Source organism: Peromyscus maniculatus, chromosome 7 (assembly GCF_049852395.1).
Source record: "Peromyscus maniculatus bairdii isolate BWxNUB_F1_BW_parent chromosome 7, HU_Pman_BW_mat_3.1, whole genome shotgun sequence".
NCBI lineage: Eukaryota > Metazoa > Chordata > Mammalia > Rodentia > Cricetidae > Peromyscus > Peromyscus maniculatus.
Window position 1 is genome coordinate 33526603 of NC_134858.1, and position 19205 is coordinate 33545807.

Consider the following 19205-nt stretch of genomic DNA (forward strand, 5'->3'; position numbering starts at 1 on the left):
GAAAAACAAAAAAATGGAAGAAATCAATAAATCTCTTGAAGAGAGCCAAGAAAACCAAGAAAAAGCAAACAAGTGAAGGAAACAGTTCAAGACTTGAAAACTGAAATAGAGGCAATAAAGAAGATATAAACTGAGGAAATTCAGGAAAGGGAAAAATCTGAGTAAATGAACAGGAGCTACAGAGGCAAGCATAACCAATAGAATACAAGAGATGGAAGAGATTATCTCTGGTAGAGAGGATACAATAGAGGAAATACATTTGTCAGTCAAAGGAAACATTAAAGCCAAAAGAGTCATAATACAAAATATCCAAGAAATCTGGGACACCATGAAAAGAACAAACCTAAGAATAATAGGGATAGAAGAAGGAGAAGAATACCAGCTCAGAGGCACAGAAAATATATTCAACCAAAATCATAGAAGAAAACTTTCCCAGTCTAAAGAAGGAAATGCCTATGAAGATACAAGAAGCTTACAGAACACCAAATAGACTGGACCCCCAAAAAGGTCCCCTTGCCACATAATAATCAAACCACTAGACATACAGAATAAAGAAAAAAAAATATTAAGAGCCGCAAAGGAAAAATGTCAAGTAACATATAAAGGCAAACACATCAGAATAACAAACAATCCAGCTTGTCAATGGAAACTTTGAAAGCCAGAAGGTCCTGAACAGACATTATGCAGACACTAAGAGACCGTGGATACCAGTCCAGGCTATTATACCCCACAAAACTCTCAATCACCATAGATGGAGTAAACAAAATATTCCACAATAAAACCAGGTTTAAACAATACCTGTCCATAAATCCAGTCCTACAGAAAGCACTAGAAGGAAGAATCCAACCTAAGGAAGTTAGATGTACCCATGAAAACACAAGCAATAAATAATCCCACACTAACAAATCCCAAAGAAGGGAAACATACAACACTACCACCAAACAATAATAGGGATTAACAATCACTTGTCATTAATATCCCTTAATATCAAAGGTCTCATTTTGCCTATAAAAAGACACAGACTAACAGAATAGATACAAAAACAGGCCCCATTGTTCTGCTGCATACAAGAAACACATCTCAACCTCAAAGACAGACACTACTTCAGATTAAAGGGCTTGGGGAAAGTCTTACCAATCAAATGGCCTTAAGAAGCAAGCTGGTGTAGCTATCTTAATATCTAACAAAATAGACCAAACTAAAATTAATCAAAAGAGATCAATAAGGACATTACATATTCATTACAGGAAAAATTCATCAAGATAAAGTCTCAATTCTGAATATTTATGCCCCAAATACAAGGGCAACCACATACATAAAAGAAACATTACTAAACCTTAAACTGCATATTAAACCCCACACACTAATAGTGGGAGACTTCAACACCCAAGTCTCACCAATGGTCAGGTCTGTAGACAGAAAATTAACAGAGAAAGAAGGGAACTAACAGATATTATGACTCAAATGGACTTAATACACATATACAGAACATTCCATTCCAACACAAGAGAATATATCTTTTTCTCGGCATCCCATGGAACTTGCTCTAAAATTGACCACATGCTCAATCACAAAGCAAATCTCAACAGATACAAAAAATGGAATAATCTCCTGTATTTTATTGAACCACCATGCCTTAAAGTTAGATTTCAACAACACAAATTACAGAAAGCCTACAATCTCATGGAATCTGAATAATGTTCAACTGAATCATCATTGGGTCAAGGAAGAAATGAAGAAAGAAATTAAAGACTTCCTAGAATTCAACAAAAATGAATGCAAAACATACCCAAACTTATGGGACACCGTGAAAGCAGTACTAAGAGGAAAGTTCATAGTTCTAAATTCTTACATAAAGAAGTTGCAGAAATCTCACACTGGCAACTTAACAGCACACCTGTAAGCTCTAGAAGAAAAAGAAGCAAATTCACCCAGGAAGAATAGACACTAGGAAATAATCAAATTGAGGTTGGATTAGAAAAATATAGAAACAAACAATAGTACAAAGAATCAATGAGTCTCTCTTCTCTTCCTCTTCTCCATGTACCTGTCTCTCCCACAGGCCTGTGCACTCTCTATCCCTTTATCTCTAATAAACTCTTATAAGCGGATTCTGTCGTGTTTCGTGACACTTCCTTGCAGGGTAAGAACACAACGCGGCTAAATAACTAACATTTTGGTGCCAAAACCAAGCGGGCACTTCCGGGCGCCCTGCGCCTGGAAACCCGCCAACCAGGTAATCTGCTCCGTATGCGACAGACCGCTCTCCATTCGCCTAAACCGAATCCAAATTGCATCCAACACCACTTTCTTCAATTGGTGAGTCCTCCCATTTTTCAGCCAGCGTAAACGGTTTCCTGAATCTGTGAGAACAACCGTTGATCGTCCGGCGCCTCACATGTATTCTTGAGACCGGGGGAAGCCCCGACCACGGTCTTCATTGGCTACGGTCGGCCCCTATCACAGGCCTAACTATTCTAGCCGTCTCCCATGTCTGCAGCCTGAGATATTTCTCGCTTTAGGGCCACCGCCGTTGGTACGTCCTAGGAGCCACGTGAGGCCGGCACGTCCATCTCCTTGATGAAGGGGCAAATGCCATCTGGATTCCCGGGGAATCCTTTCCCTCACTGTGGAGGGGGACACTGCTTCTGGCTGACAAGTGAGGAGCAGCTTGTGCCTGGTATCCGCCCTTGACCTTGGGGACGCCTGGGGTCTTGGCTCTGGATCACGTTTATTTTTTTATTTATTTATTTTTTATTATTTTTCTGCCTCTCCTCTGCAGACATGGGAAACAAGGCTTCCAACCCTGTTAGTCTTTCCTCTCCATTTGTTGAAGCTTCAAAACCTCTCAGTTTAATGCCTTACATAAAGAGTTCTAAGCTAACTCGTCTATGTTCAAAAAAGTGGCCAAAGTATGCTTTAGAAAATAACAAAAAATGGCTGCTGAGCGGCTCCTTGGATCCCAATATTTTACCGGAGCTATCTAATCACTGTCGGCGTTCAGGCAAATGGAAAGAGTTGCTTTCTTCTTTCTCAATGCTAAACTGTCTTTTCTCGTTTCCTTCTCTCCTGCTCATATGCTCCTAGCTATACATAAACCAGAGGATTCTGACTCCGGAATCTCTGACTCTAGATCTTGCTAAGGAACCAATAATTAAAATTCATGTTCCATCCTCTCTCTCTAACAGAACTCTCTCAGATAGAAAGTAAGCTGGGTTCTTATACATCTAATTCTGCTTCCTTTATGAAACAGTTTCAATATATAACTCAATCTTATAGTCTCACCTTTCATGACTTCCTGAGGAGCTCAGGCAAGTATGGGAGCAGGCTAGGACTCATACAGATGAAATTCTTCAAACTAACCTTTCACACCCCCAGGAGCTGAAGCAGTTCCTGACCGAGAACCATACTGGGACTATAATACCCAGGGTGGCTGTCTAGCCAGAAATAGGTTTATTACCTGTCTCCTGACAGGTCTCCGTAAGGCTGTCCTAAAGCCAGTAAATAATTCAGGATAAGGACGAAAATCCGTCTCTTGTTCCCCAGACCTCCCCGACTAAAACTTAAGCATCTGGAGAGCAAGGCTCCTGACCCCACAGGCAAAAGAGTCATCTGTGGCATTTAAGGTGTGCCAGGGAAAAGATAAAAGCCCGAAAACAAAATTGCCAAGTGCTGGCACTCGCTGACTTCCAAAAGCTGTTGGGTCCCTGTTTTAAATGAGGAAAAGGCCACGGGCTAGTGAATGCCCTGCCAGGCCATCAACAGCCTTGTTAAAAGTGCCACCTAGAAAGATGTCAGCTGACTGCCCCCAGGCACCAAGATGCATGGGTACATCAAGCTAAGACCTCCAACAGACCTAGGCTTGGCTACAGACATGGCAGGGAACCCAGAACGCAGCAGGGAAGCGATCTGTTTCTTTCCTTCTGGACACCAGAGCCATTGACTCAGTCCTAGGAGTTTTGGGATGCCATCTCCTTTATTGTTGGGTACAGAGGACAGCCTTACCTGCCTCATCAGACACCACCACTCAATTGTATTTTCAGAGGTGTCCCTCTAACACATACATTCTTAGTGGTGTCAAGTTGCCCTGTACCTTTAATGAGGAGGGAATCTCCTAGCTAAGGTAGGAGCATCCACTTCTTTTGCTCCACACATTCGCCTCCTCCCAGACATGCCAGCAGCTCTCCTACTTCTCCTCCTAGCCACTAACTCTACAGACTCCAAATATGCTTTTCATATCCTCCTGTCCCACGCTACTATTTGGAGGGAGTGTGGACTTCTCACATCAAAAGGAGAATCCGTGTCTAACTCAGGCCATATAATGGCCATGCTGGAGGCTTCCCACCTCCCCAGGGCTACAGCTCGATTTTACCCATATGCCCACCGTCAGGAAAAGTTAAATATCTCCTCAGACCAGTTCTAACACCAGGTCTTTTTTCCAAGCCTCCAACTGTTCCAGATAGCCTGCTAACTCCTCTTTTATGTCACCTAAGGTCTATTCTATGGAGCTATGCGGACTGTTCACTGCCTCAGCCGTGTGACAATCCTTGCCCATCTCCAATACACATTGGGGATCAGGTTCTTCTCTTTCCTCCAGGCCAGCGCCCTTTACCCCTTTCCCCTAAGTGGCAGGGACACTTCAAGGTAATTCTTGTAACCCCCACAGCTGCTAAACTCAAGGGCTTTCCTCACTGGGTCCACCTGTCTCACCTAAAACCTTTTATCTCACCTCCATCCCAGAAAAATCTCTCTTCATATACAGTGAAACAAACAGGGCCTCTCACTCTCAAGCTCCAGAGGACATCAGGATCCACTGCCTTGTCACCAATTCCAGAGGAATAAGGTATCACCCCTCCCTTTCCCAACCAGGGCCACACAGAGCCGGAGGCAAAAAGGACCATCAAAAATATCCAGGCGGTAAGGAATAATGTAATACGACAATTTATCATTGTTCAATACTCAGCAACTGATCACCTGTTTCCTAAGTGCTAACCTAATAAGGGAAACAGGTGCCTTAAATAAACTACCTCTAATAAGGCTTGTCTCAGATAGAAATTAAGCAGAGTACTAAGACCATATCTACCTCAGGTAAATGTCACATGCCTCTGTCTGGGCAGGCCAGATCTACCTCAGACAAATGCCAACTCCAAAATAAAATAATAATGATTCTTTCTCTCTAAGCTCTTTCTATGTCAACAGTATCTTGTCAAACAGAAGGTCCCCAGCTGCAGCACGGGAGGTCCCCAACCACAACATGGATGGACAGCTGCAGAACGAGGGGACGGCAGAACATCATTCCAGGATGTCCACCATCATCCCAGGACTTCACAAGATACCCCTCATCCCCCCAAGAGCCAACCAATGCCCACTATTCAGCTGGAAGCAGTCTTTAAAAGAAACGTTGCCCCCATACCCAGTCAACCACAATTTTTTCTTTTTTTAAAAAGGAAAGAGTCGGGGATGAAGGGTTCACAACACGCCCCCACGGTCGCATATACCAGGCGGACACTTCCGCCTAGCCAATTCCAGGTCAGGATAGGCATTTCTGGGTCAGGGCGTCTCTCGTAACCAGGATACCTGGCAGACCTGGACACCTCCGCCTAGCCAGTTCCAGGTCAAGATAGCCATTTCTGGGTCAAGGCGTCTCGCGTAACCAGGATCCGTGACGTTTCATGGCCACGTAAGCGCGCGACGTGACCATGTGATCTATGCACACGGGTGGAGTAGTGACGTGACCTGGCCACGCCCCCAGCCGGTTTTAAAGCAGAGCACCATGTTCCTGGTTCTCTCTTCTCTTCCTCTTCTCCACGCACGTGTCTCTCCCACAGGCCTGCACACTCTCTATCCCTTTATCTCTAATAAAACTCTTATTAGCGGAAAAAAAAATCAATGAAACAAAGAATTGGTTCTTTGAGAAAATAAACAAAATAGAGAAACCCATATCCAAACTAAATCAGAAATGGAAAGGGAGACATAACAACTGACAATGAAGAAATCCAGAGAATCATTAGGTCATAATTCAAAAACCAGTACTCTGCAAAACTGGAAAATCTGAAAGAAATGGACAATTTTCTGGATAGGTATCATATACCTTAATCAAATCAAGAAGAGATAAACAATTTAAATAGATCTATAACTCTTATGGAAATAGAAGCAGACATTAAAAGTCTTCCAACCAAAAAAAAAAAAAAAAAACCCGTGTCAGTTTCAGTGTAGAATTCTACAAGAATATCAGAGAGGAGCTAACACCAATACTCCTCAAATTGTTCCACATGATAGAAATAGAAGGAACATTGTCAAACTTTCTATGAGGCTACAGTTATCCTGATACCCAAACAACACAAAGATGCAACAAAGAAAGAAAATTACAGACGAATCTCCCTCATGAACATTTGATGCAAAAATACCCAATAAAATACTGGCAAACCAAAACCAAGAATATATAAAAACATAACCATACACCATAACCAAGTAGGCTTCATCCCAGAGATTCAGGGATGGTCCAACATATGAAAATCTATCAATGTAAGCCATCATATAAACAAACTGAAAGAAAAAACCCACATTTTTGTCTCATTAGATGAAGAAAAATCCTTTGACAAAATCCAATAACCTTTCATGATAGAGGTCCTAGGGATATGAGGAATACAAGGAACATACCTAAACATAGTAAGGGCAACTTAAAGCAAGCTGACAGCCAACATCAAATTAAATGGAGAGAAATTCCAAGTAATTCCACTAAAATCAGGAACAAAACAAGGCTGTCCACTCTCTCCATATCTATTCAACATAGTTCTTGAAGTTCTAACTAGATAGAGCAAGAAGACAACAAAAGGAAATCAAGAGAATACCAATTGGAAAGGAAGAAGTCTAACTTTCACTATTTGCAGACGATATGATAGTATACATAAGTGACCCAAAAAATTCTACCAGGGAACTCCTACAGCTGATAAACTCCTTCAGTAAGATGGCAGGATACAAGATTAACTAAAAAAAAAAAAAATCAGTAGCCCTCCTATGTACAAATGATAAACAGGCTAAGAAAGAAATCAGAGAAACATCACCATTTACAATAGCCAGACATAATATGAAATGCTTTGGCATAACTCTGATGAAACAAGTGAAAGACCTGTATGACAAGAATTTCAAGTCTCTGAAGAAAGAAATCAAAAAAAGATATCAAAACATGGAAAAATCTCCCATGCTCATGTATAAGTAGGATTAACATAGTAAAAATATCAGTCTTAGCAAAAGCAATATACAGATTCAATCTAATCCTCATCAAAAATCCCAACACAGTTCTTCACAGACCTGGAAAGAAAATACTCAACTTCCTATAGAAAAACAAGTAACACAGGATAGCTAAGAACAATCCTGTACACTAAAGCAACCACTAGAAGCTTCACAATCCCTGAACTCAAGCTCTACTATAGAGCTATAGTAATAAAAACAACTTGGTATTGGCATAAAAACTGATATGTGGACCAATAGAATCTAATTGAAGACTCTGACATTAATCTGCACACCTATGAACACCTGATTTTTGAGAAAGAAGCCAAAACTATACAATGGAAAAAGGAAAGCATCTTCAACAAATGGTGCTGGCATAACTGAATGTCAACATGTACAAGACTGCAAATAGATCCATGTCTATTGTCATGCACAAAACTCAAGTCCAAGTGAATCAAAGATCTCAAATAAATACAGTTACACTGAAATTCACAGGAAAGAAAGTAGAAAGTAGTCTTGAATGCGTTGGCACAGGTAGCCACTTCCTAAATGTAACATCAGTAGCACAGATACTAAGAGCAGTGATTTATAAATTGGACCTCCTGAAACTGAGAAGCTTTTGTAGGGTAAAGGACATGGTCAATATGATAAAATGACAATCTACAGAATTGGAAAAGGTCTTTACCAATCCAACATCTGACAGAGGGCTGATCTCCAAAAGATATAAAGAATTCAAGAAAGTAAACATCAAAATTCTGAACAATCCAATTGAAAAATGGGCTACATAGCTCAACAGAGAATTCTCAACAGCAGAATCTCAAATGGTTGAAAGATGTTAAAGGAATTGCTCAACATCCTTAGTCATCAGGAAAATGCAAATCAAAACAACTCTGAGATACCATCTTACACCTGTCAGAATGGCTATGATAAAAAAAAAAAACACTGATGATAGCTTATGTTGGAGAGGATGTGAAGCAAGGGGAATGAACACTCCTCTACTGTTGATGGAAGTGTAAACTTGTACTGCCACTTTGGGAATCAGTATAGCAGTTTCTCGGAAAATTGGGAATCAATCTACCTCAAGACCCAGCTATACCACTCTTGGGCATATACCCAAGGGACGCTCAATCATACCACAAGGACACATGATCAACTTTGTTCATAGCACCATTATTTGTAAAAGCCAGAACCTGGAAACAACCTACATGCTCCTCAACTGAAGTATGGATAAATAAAATCTGGTACATATACACAATGGAGTACTACTCAGCAGTAAAAAAAACAATGACATCATGAAATTTGCAGACAAATAGGTGGAACTAGAACATATTGTCCTGAGTGAGGTACGAGACTCAGATGGACAACATGATATGTACTCACTCATAAGTGGATACTAGATGTAAAGCAAAGGATAACCAGATTACAACACACATAGATTGCCCTGCGAAGGAGAAATAGATGAGATCTACATGAGTAAACTGGGAGTGAGGGGGAATAGAGGATAATGGATGGGGGGAGAGAACATAAAGGAATGGGAGTTTCGAGCTGGAACAGGGACAGAATAGGAGAGCAAGGAAAGAGATACCATGATAAATGGGAATAGGGAGAAACAGGGTGCTAGGGAAAATCCCAGGAATCCACAAGGATGACCCCACCTTAGACTACTACCAATAGTCGAGAGGGTGCCTGCACTGGCCTACTCCAGTAATCAGATTGGTGAATACCCTAACAGTCATCATAGAGCTTTCATCCAGTAACTGATGGAAGCAGATGCAGAGATTCACAGCCAGGCACCAGGCCGAGCTCCAGGAGGCCAATCAATAAGAGAGAGGAGGGATTCTATGAGCAAGGGACATAGAGATTATGATGGGAAAACATTCAGAGATGGCAAGCCAAACTAGTGGAAACACAGGAACTGTGGACCAATAGCTGTGCAGAGAGACCCCATGGGTCTGAACTAGACCCCCTGAGAGACAATTTTCTAGGTTGAACTATTTAGGGGGCGCCCTGGCAGTATGACCGGGATCTGTCCCTGGTTCATGAGAGGGCTTTCTGGAGCCCAGTGCCTATGGTGGGGACATGTTGGACAGCTTTGGTGCAGAGGGGAGGGGCTTAGACCTGCCTCAGCTGAATGTGCCAGGCTCAAATCCCCATGGGAGGTCTTGCCTTGGAGGAGGTAGGAATAGGGGTTGCATTAGAGGGAGCTTGGGGGATGGGAGAAGGAGGACAGGGGGATCTGTGGATGATATGCAAAATGAATAAAACAATTTCATGTAGCTAGAATTTTCTCTCTAGGTCCCGCCAAGCCCGGCAGTCTGACAGCCCACTTATAAAATAATCACTCAAAGTTTTCCTGCCTTGCCCACAGTCAGGACAAAACTCTGTCACCCACCAGTCCCACAGCCGCTCAGACCCAACCAAGTAAACACAGAGACTTATATTGCTTACAAATTGTATGACCGTGGCAGACTTCTTGCTAACTGTTCTTATAGCATAAATTAATCCATTTCCATAAATCTATACCTTGCCACATGGCTCATGGCTTACTGGCATCTTCACATGCTGCTTGTCCTGGCAGCAGCTGGCAGTGACTCCTTCTGCCTTCCTGTTCTTTCTTTTCTCCTCTCTGTTAGTCCCACCTATAGTTCCTGCCTAGCCACTGGCCAATCAGTGTTTTATTTATTGACCAATCAGAGCAACACATTTGCCATACAGAACATCCCACAGCACTCAGATGCTTATATTATTTACTGTTTGGCCTAATGGCTCAGGCTTCTTGCTATCTAACTCTTCTATCTTAAATTAACCCATTTCTTTTAATATATACTTGGCCACATGGCTCCTGGCTTACCAGTACCTTACATCTTCTTTGTCATGGTGGAAGCTGGCAGTGTCTCTGCCTCAGCCTTCCACTTCCCAGAATTCTCTTGTCCTGCCCGTACTCCCTGCCTATACTTCCTGCCTGGCTACTGGCCAATCAGTGTTTTATTTATTAACCAATCAGAGCAACACATTTGACATACAGAAAAGCCCACAGCAATTTCATAAATAATAATAATAATAAAAGAAATGAGCATTCAAACTTGTGTTGCTCTTGGCTTAATTAAGCAGTGTGTGCCTTTCCCATGGGGAAGATAAGGAATTCATGCAAACCAAGTTTCAAAGGAGAACAATGTTTTCTTTTTGTTTAGCACTGTCTTTTAAAGGGTGCTGTTTATCTGCTTAGTTCTGATTTATTGTCTTTAAAATGAGGAGAGTGGTGCACTCCCCCTTTCTTTGAAAAATAAATAAAAAGGGGAAAATGCTCTGCAATAGAAGCTTTTCTTTGAGGTGTATCTGGGAGTGGCTTTGAGCAGGAATAATATCTCTTCCCAGATAGTTTTTCATCCAGGGTTAAAAAAAAAATCCACCTTGAGAATACTATATTTTCAAGTATGAATGGGCCAACACTGAAGACAATAGAACTTGTGAGCTTCAAGTTCTCCTTTCAGTATGATGACAAACACTGGTTATTCCTCAGCGAGGTCTGGATCTTAATGAAACACTGTCTTCTATTCTTTAAACTATACTATCTTCAAAACCTAGTTAAGACTTTTTGTATTAGGACCCTCATGAATTTGTATATGGTGTCTCTGGTGGTAACAGCTCACTTTGTGGTGACATTCCACTTTCTTCTTTCTGATTGATCACTTTTTTTCTGTGATTAGAAAAAGGGATTATTTATAAATATCTTCAAGAAACCCCATACAGATAGGCTATGTGAGCTACATATTTTGCATACTGTACAGAGAAATTCTGGTGGTGGGATTACTTCTGTGGTTGTTTAGAGTTTTGGAAAACTAAAGCCAGAGATCTGAAGAGGAAGAAGGAAAGAAAGAGGTCATGGAAGAAGGAGCTGGAAACTTGCCAGGTTCCCACGATCTGGTTTTGCCTTTCTGGCTGATATTGCCCAATGAAGAGGGTTATAAAATTATTGGCTACTTAGTAGCCCTAGGCCATCGTCTAGCTCAAGTCATTTTTCCACCCCTGCTGCAGAAGTTAGTGGATCCTCAATGGGAAACTTACAGGAGCTGGGCATTGTTCTGCTGCTCTGCATACAAACTGGTAAATATTGGGAGAATAGTCTCATAACAGCTAAGGGATCAACTGAGTTTAAACCCTGACATAGTTTTAGTAAAACTTTTTTTTCAAAATGTTTGGGTCTGTGAGCTTAAACGGGGCTTCTGAGGAACAATGTCCAGTTTCAAAGAGAAGCCCCAGTCCTGACCACCCAACTTCTGTTTGGACTTGTATGGGTCTTTCTTTAAGCTGTACTTCTTTAGAGACCTGACATGGCCTCTATGTTTTCTATATTCCCTGAATGATGACTTAGCCTGTGGAGTGAGGAATTGCAGTAACCTGAGGACTGCATCCTAATCGGAACCTAGAGTTTAGCCCCAACTCTGGCAGCTCCAGGGAAACTCTGTGCTCTTCCCTCTACCTACATCAACTGGTAAGGTAGAAAATGAGCCAAGGGCAGTGTAGTTCTGTGGAGACTCCTCAGTCTCCATACCTGTTTTTCCTTAGCTTCTATAGGGAGGGGATGTGATCATCCATTTGTCCTATCCTGTTCATGGTTTAAAACATGCTGCTGCCTGGTACTTACCTGTAAGGCAAAACCTTGATGAAGTCAAGCTGCCTGGGAGCTTGGGTGTCTCCCTCCTTTCAGCACAGTCTTTCTCTTTATTGCTTGCAGCTTTAGCTCTCCGTTGTAAACAATGTTCATCTTACTTCAATAAGAAATGTAAACATGAGATAAAAACGTGCATTGCAGAAGATGGTGAATCTTGTATGATTACTAGAATCTGGACTCTTCCTCACAGTGGTAAGTGGTGAATTTAGTTAATATGGAAGACCAACGGCCATGCTTCTTTCTCTTCAGTACTCAAATGCCTTTCTATGATATGGTACCACTATGAATACGATCATTTGAACTCAAGATTTCTGCAGAGCCTGGAATCCAGCAAATGGTTAGCAAGTGCATTTTGCCTGCCTTCCTGAGAGGGAGCAGCCACTGTTTGCTTCATTATCTACAATGTCAAGCCAGTGTGGGGCTAATAGATATTATAGAGAAATAGTTTGTCATTTAACATACTCTTGGTTTACTTTTACTTGGATTTGTGGCCTGCTTCATCCAAAAACAATATATTGACTCTATTTTTATCTCTCACAGTGAATGATCCAACAGATGGATATTCTGGGTGCTGGAAAAACTGTAAAATAAGTGATTATGAGTACGGTGATCATTCAGTATTGACAAGTTGCTGTGATACCTATGACTTTTGCAATGACATCAGAGTACCAATTGATGAATGGTACTAAAGAACCCTCGGATTATCTTATGGCTCCCTCCTGTCTTCCTCATCTTATTTCTGATCCTTCCTTAAGTTTCATTTTTACTTCAGACTAGAGACTTCTCTGCATCAGAATGGAAAATCATCGTGTATTTTTTGTTCTTATGTGGCTATTAGACAATAAATCCACTAAATGATTTGCTGAGTTGTGAAGGATGTTCTTTGCTGAACAATTGTGAACACTGCCTCTGCTCTCCTGGAAACCTCATTATTTTAAAAACTTTACAGTCCCTATGAGGACACAGAGGCTGCAGGTAATCACTGGAATCTTGGTTGAAGACAGACTCCAAACCCGGAAATAGCCTTTGAAAGTAGCATTTTAACTCAGACAGGACTCAGGGAATTCCAGGATCAATACACTGCTTACACCATAGCTATTTCACCAGGGCAGTGGTGTCCTGTTTAGTTTTTTGTCTACTGGACACAACCTAGAAAAATCCAGAAAGATAAACCTCAATTGAGAAAAATGCCTCTATCAGAATTCCTGTAGGAAAGTCTATAGGGTCTTTTCTCAATAACTGATTAGAAGGGTGGTTTGTTATTATTAATATGAGAGGGCTCAGTCCACAGAGAGTGGTGCCAGCCCCAGGCAGGTGATACCGGGTTATATAAAAAAGCAGGCTGAGCAAGCAAATGGAGAAAACCAATAAGCAGCATTCCTCTGTGGGTTCTGCTTTAGTTCCAGCCTCCAGATTCCTGCCCTGACTTTCCTTCATGAAAAACCGTAAGCGGTGAGGTGAAACAAACCCTTTCTTCCCCATGTTGCTTTTGGTTACGAGGTTTTATCACAGCAATAGAAACCTAAGACAGAAATTGGTACATCAGATACCGCTGTGCCCAACCGAAGTTCACTGTTTGGGGAAGACTCTGGAAGGATTTTGGAATTTTAGGCAGGGAAAGAGATTGAGTGCTTAATGATAATGGGATATTATGGTCTGTGGAAAGATAGCAAAGCTGAAGGAGATGCAAGTTGTGGAGGCCTGGCTTTCAAAAAGATCAGAAAGAAGCATAGACTCTACCAGGACGATTTGTGTAGTTTTTAAATTAAAAGTCTTTGGTTTTCCTCATCTTCAACTGTAAAGTGTGGTGAACAAGAGAACAGTACCATTGAAGTAAACCTTTTCTTTAATGGGATTGGTGGTACTGGTCAGCTGGGTCTAAGGAATCCGCTGTGATTAGAAGGGACCAACATCACTGAGGCAAATCTTTGGGAAAATATTTCCTTAAAGTCAGCACAGAATAGCTGTGGTCCACAGTGGCCAAGGCTGCCTCTCATGTTGAAAGTCAAATTTGGTATTGTATAAAAGTCACCCACATGGTACTGGCTTTAAAGGAATGAAGACATCATGGAGAGCAGCTGCAGCTTGCCACTGTGTGGCAGGGCTAAAGCTCCTGAAGAGAGGCCAGGAGAGGCCTCAGTTCCAGTGGAGACCACCACATAATGGAGCTACCAATACTATGGGAAGACTTCCAAGGACATCAGCAACTGAGAAGTACAATGTGTGCTGTGAATTCAAACGACAGGTTGGCTATTTTGAAAATACCCTTTTTATAATGTTTGTATTTTTTAAAGGCTGACAGTTTTGTGTTACTTGTGTTTTATAAGTTGTGATACTGTTGAAGTCTTGGAGATCAGTTAAAAATGAAGTGTTATGTTTAAAGTTAATTCATTGTGTCACATTTACAAAGGATTAATTGTTCTGTTTGTTTTTTGTAAACTTGACACAATCTAAAGTTATCTGAGAAGAGTAATCTCAACTGAGAAAACGCCTCCTTCAGATTTCTGGTATGCAGATCTGTAGGGTATTTTATTGATTAATGATTAATACGAGTGGGTTGTGCCCACTGGACATGGTGCCATCCTGGGGCAGATATTCCTGGGTTATACAAGAAAGCAGGCTGAACAAGACATGGGGAACAAACAAGTAAGCAGCAGTCCTCTATGGTTTCTGCTCCAGTTCTTGTCCCCAGGCTCCTGCCCTAAGTTCTTGACCCAATTTCCCTTCATAAAGGACTGGAAGCTGGAAGGTGAAATAAACTCTTCTCTCCCCAAGTTTCTTTTGGTCATGTCGATTTATTATGGCAGTAGAAAACTAAGACAAGAGTCCATGGTGAAATGATGCCTACTGGCTTGCTTATTTTGCTTTCTTATGCATTCCTGGATCACCAGCCTATGGATGGCATTGCCATGGTGGACTGAGCAAGGATGTATGCATCAACCATCAATCAAGAACTGCCCCATGGGCTTATTGAGGCATTTTCTTAACTGAAGTTCCCTCTTCTTAGATGATTCTAGCTTATGTCAAGTTGACAAAAAAAAACTAGACAATATAATGATACCTTATCACCTCAACACACAATCACATCTGTATTAAACCATAAACTTTCATTTCTTATATGTTTCCAGTATGTCATGTTAATATTAATATCAGAATATAAAACAAAATATAACTTTAGAAGTCCCATTGTCTTTATAATTTCCATACTTTGAAAATCCAAGCTCTCTTTTAAAATGTAATGTCTCTTTAAAAGGTCAATGGCTCTCTTAAACAGATAAGTCTTCATAACTGTAGATTCATGTGTGTATGTGTGTGTGTGTGTGTGTGTGTGTGTGTGTGTTAAATACTTTCTACTCCAAGAGGAAAAAAACAACCAGAGCTCTGCCATAATCAAAGCAAACCAAAACCAATGTCCAGAAGTATAAATCACACCCTGTAATACAGTATTCCACACCTGGGATTCACTCATGGTCTTCTGGGCTCCACAGGCCTTGGGCAACTACATGCTTGGGTTACACCATTCACAGCACACATAGCTTACACACAGCTGACCCTGGGGAAGCACTTCCCAGTAGGTTTGCCTAGGTGATGCTGGTCTCCTGCCAAATAAACACAACTAATTCTTCAGCCCTAGCTGACCCGTTTCTATTGACCCAGGGAGGCCAGTTTGCTTCCATCGATTCTTAATACAAAATATTACAGGAACAACCCTGATACAGTCTTTGCTTCCCTCTGAAATTTCACAAGCCAGGCCTCTATCATTGGTGTTGTTCAACATTATCTCCCAACCTCCCATTGAACAGCCCATTCAGGATTCAAAGGTTTTTCCAGCTCAAAGTTCCAAAGACTTTTGATTACTCTACAAAAAAAAAAAAAATGGTTAGGTCTGTGACAGCACTATTCTCTGAACATGATACCAATTTCTTTCTTAGTTAGATTTTTATTGCTGTAATAAAAACTGTGACCATAAGGAAGTTTGGGGAAAAAGTTTATTTCATCTTATAGTCCATTACAAAGTGAACAAGGATAGTTACTCAAAGCAGAAATCTGGAGACAGGACTGAAGAGTGTTTATACAGGCTTGTTCCCCCTGGCTTCCTCATTCTCCTTTCTTACACTCTTCAGGACCACCTGTCTATGGATGCCACCACATAGAGTGGGCAAGGCCTGCCCACATCAAAATTAATTTTTAAAAATGCCCATCACTTGCCTACAGCCCAATATGATGGAGTCACTTCCTCAATGAGGAAAATGCAGCTAATACAAGGTAACTGCTGCTAACCAATCTAGTTGTGATATATCTACAACAACTCTTGACCTCAAAACCTTGATGATCCAGTTTTCTTACAGTGGCACAACTATCCAAGAGGTGGAAAATTGAGGACATTGGATCATTATCTCCCTAAAGTGAATTTGATTCAGATTCAGTTGTGGAACTTGCTCTCTGTTCTACTCATTTTATGCTCCTTTAATTGCAGGGAGCAACAAAGGCAAGGAATGGGTAAGTCTTCCATTGTGCTTTATCAGATATGAAAAATGGAATGTCCTTACATATTGGGTGAACGGAATGTGTTTGACTATCTTGTTCTCCTCACATGGATGAGCAGCACAGATATGAAAGTTCAGTTGAAAGTGGAGACAATAGACTTAAGGGTTTGGTAGAACAGGGAAACAGAGGTGAATGAAAAACTCAGATATTGTTGGTAATTCTAGAGACACTATGGCTGTACAATGTGCAAAATCTCTCGCTTCATTCCCAGTCCATATCAGTGGTCAACACAATCCCACATTCCTCAAAGACTGAGGTAAATGGGATAGAAGTTTGTCATTGCATTTTAAAGAGTTCGTCTGGCTAAGAGCAGGAAAAAGAATGTTTCCAGATTCCTCTTGTGGTGATTAATCTTCATTGTGGATTTATTTGGATCTATATCACTAGGAGATTATTATAAGGCATGCCCCATGTGTCTCTGAGGATATTTCCAGTGATGATTTCTTAATGTGGTTGGTACCATCCCACAGTCTGGGATTCAGATGGAATAAAAGGGGAAACGTAGAAAGCTAATGGAACATCCAGGATTCTCATTTCCCTCTGATTTCTGGGCTGTCATGTCCTTAACTGTGCTTCTTGACCATGCCATCCCTGCAATGATAGATGGAAATCCTGAAATGATGGACCAGAAATAAACTCCCTTCCCTTAAATTGTTTCTGTCAAGCATTTGATCAAAGCAAGAGAAGAATACAGATAGATGATAGATAGATAGATAGATAGATAGATAGATAGATAGATAGATAGATAGATAGATAGATAGATAGATAGATAGATATTTGCAGCTAGAGTTTTTTTTGGTTCTGTTTGGCCCTGGCCCACAGTCAGGACAAATCTCTCTCACCCACCAGTCTCACAGCCGCTCAGATCCAACTGAGTAAACACACAGAGACTTATATTATTTTCAAACTGTATGGCCGTGGCAGGCTTTTTGCTATCTAGGTTTTTTATATTAAATTAACCCATTTTTATAAATCTATACCTTGTCACATGGTTCATGGCTTACCAGTATCTTACATATTGGTACTCATGGCGGTGTGTGGTGATATTTTATTTGTACTGAAATGTTATTTTAATTTTATGTTAATAAATAAAGTTGCCCTGGGGTCAGAGCTATTAGAGCCATAGTGAGAGCGTGGTGGTTAGAAGAGCTAGGTAGATTTCTGTGTGTTCAGGGATACAGCCAGTATTGGAGACATACGCCTTTAAGACCTGGAGGGCGGTACTTACAGGCAGTGATGAGGCAGTCATGTGGTTGGGTTTACAACCAATGAGAAGGCAGAACAGAAAGATTATTTAAACAGGGACACAGGAAGTACCTCCCTCTCTCGGGGAAGCTAGGAGCACTGCAGGAGGTAAGATTTTATCTCTGAGCTCTGACCTCTCGGCTTTTCTCTTTTACCTTGGCTCTGTGTTTCTTATTTTAATAATACGATTGGTTACATCTACATCTGGCGCCCAACGTGACAAGAATCCATTAAAAACTGCTTGGGGCCGGCTCCCTAGCCGGAGCAGCCGGCTCCCTAGCCCCAGCCCAGGTCTGCTTGGGCTCAGGCCGGACTGTGAGCTGCTTGCTTAAAGCCAGTGCTACAAACAGCTCAGGCCTGCCCTGCTAAACAGGGCCCCTGGCTGTAAAGCCAAGCCTTGACTCGGCTCAGAGGGAACAAGTGGCTGGCTTTAAGCTTTAGCCGGCTACCCCTTCGCTTTCACTTTCACTTTCACTTTCGCTTTCGCTTTCTCTCTTGCTTTCTCTCTGTCTCTCTGTTCTCTCTCTCTCTCTCTCTCTCTCTCTCTCTCTCTCTCTCTCTCTCTCTCTCTCTGGATTTACACCTAGGACTCTAGGTGGCTGTTTTGAAATTCGCTCGGATTTCTACTGTTCTACGCAGATTTGGTAAGTCATAAAGGAAACTATTTAAAAGACAAATTTTTTCCACATTTAAAAAAATGGGTTTCCTGTGTACATTGGAAGAAAATTGGGTTTTGTTTGAAATTTTAGGCAGTCTGACAATGGAACAACTATATGAAAAGATTAGTATTATGGGAATTATGCAGTTAATCACCATGCTTATTCTCATTTTACTATTTAAAAAGATAGTCGATTTAAGTGCCAGGATAACAGCTTTAGAAAAACCTGTTAATTTTAACAGTGAAGTTGGTTCAAGTTTGGATCATAAGGTTACAGAAAGAAAGCCTGTTTTCACACAATCATCCTTAATTTATCCTGTAACCGTACAGCAGATGCCTGATCAAATGGCTACACAAAATATCTGGGCTCCAATTGAACTGATGGATTTTAAAAGGTTTAAGGAGGCAATAGTATCTTATGGCATGCATTCCCCATATGTAAAGCAAATGTTAAACTCTTGGTCAACATATAATAGGATTATACCACAGGACTGGCGGGACCTTGCACAAGCTGTTCTGGAACCCAGCCAGAGAATTCAATTTCTGACTTGGTTTAAGGAGGAAGCTAGAAACGTAGAAACACAATGGAGGGATAAAGGAATACAAGTTTGTCAGGATCAGCTTATTGGAGAAGGCCAATATGCTTCAATACAAACACAATGTTTATATGATGTTCAAACCGTAATTTTATGTCGAATGGCAGCCTTGAATGCATGGGACAGAGTTGATGAACCAGGAAAAAAACATGAGTCATTCACAAAGGTTATTCAAGGCCCTAAAGAATCTTTCACAGATTTTTTAGAAAGACTGGCTTCAGCAGTAAACAGAATGGTCTCAGGATCAGAAGCTAGT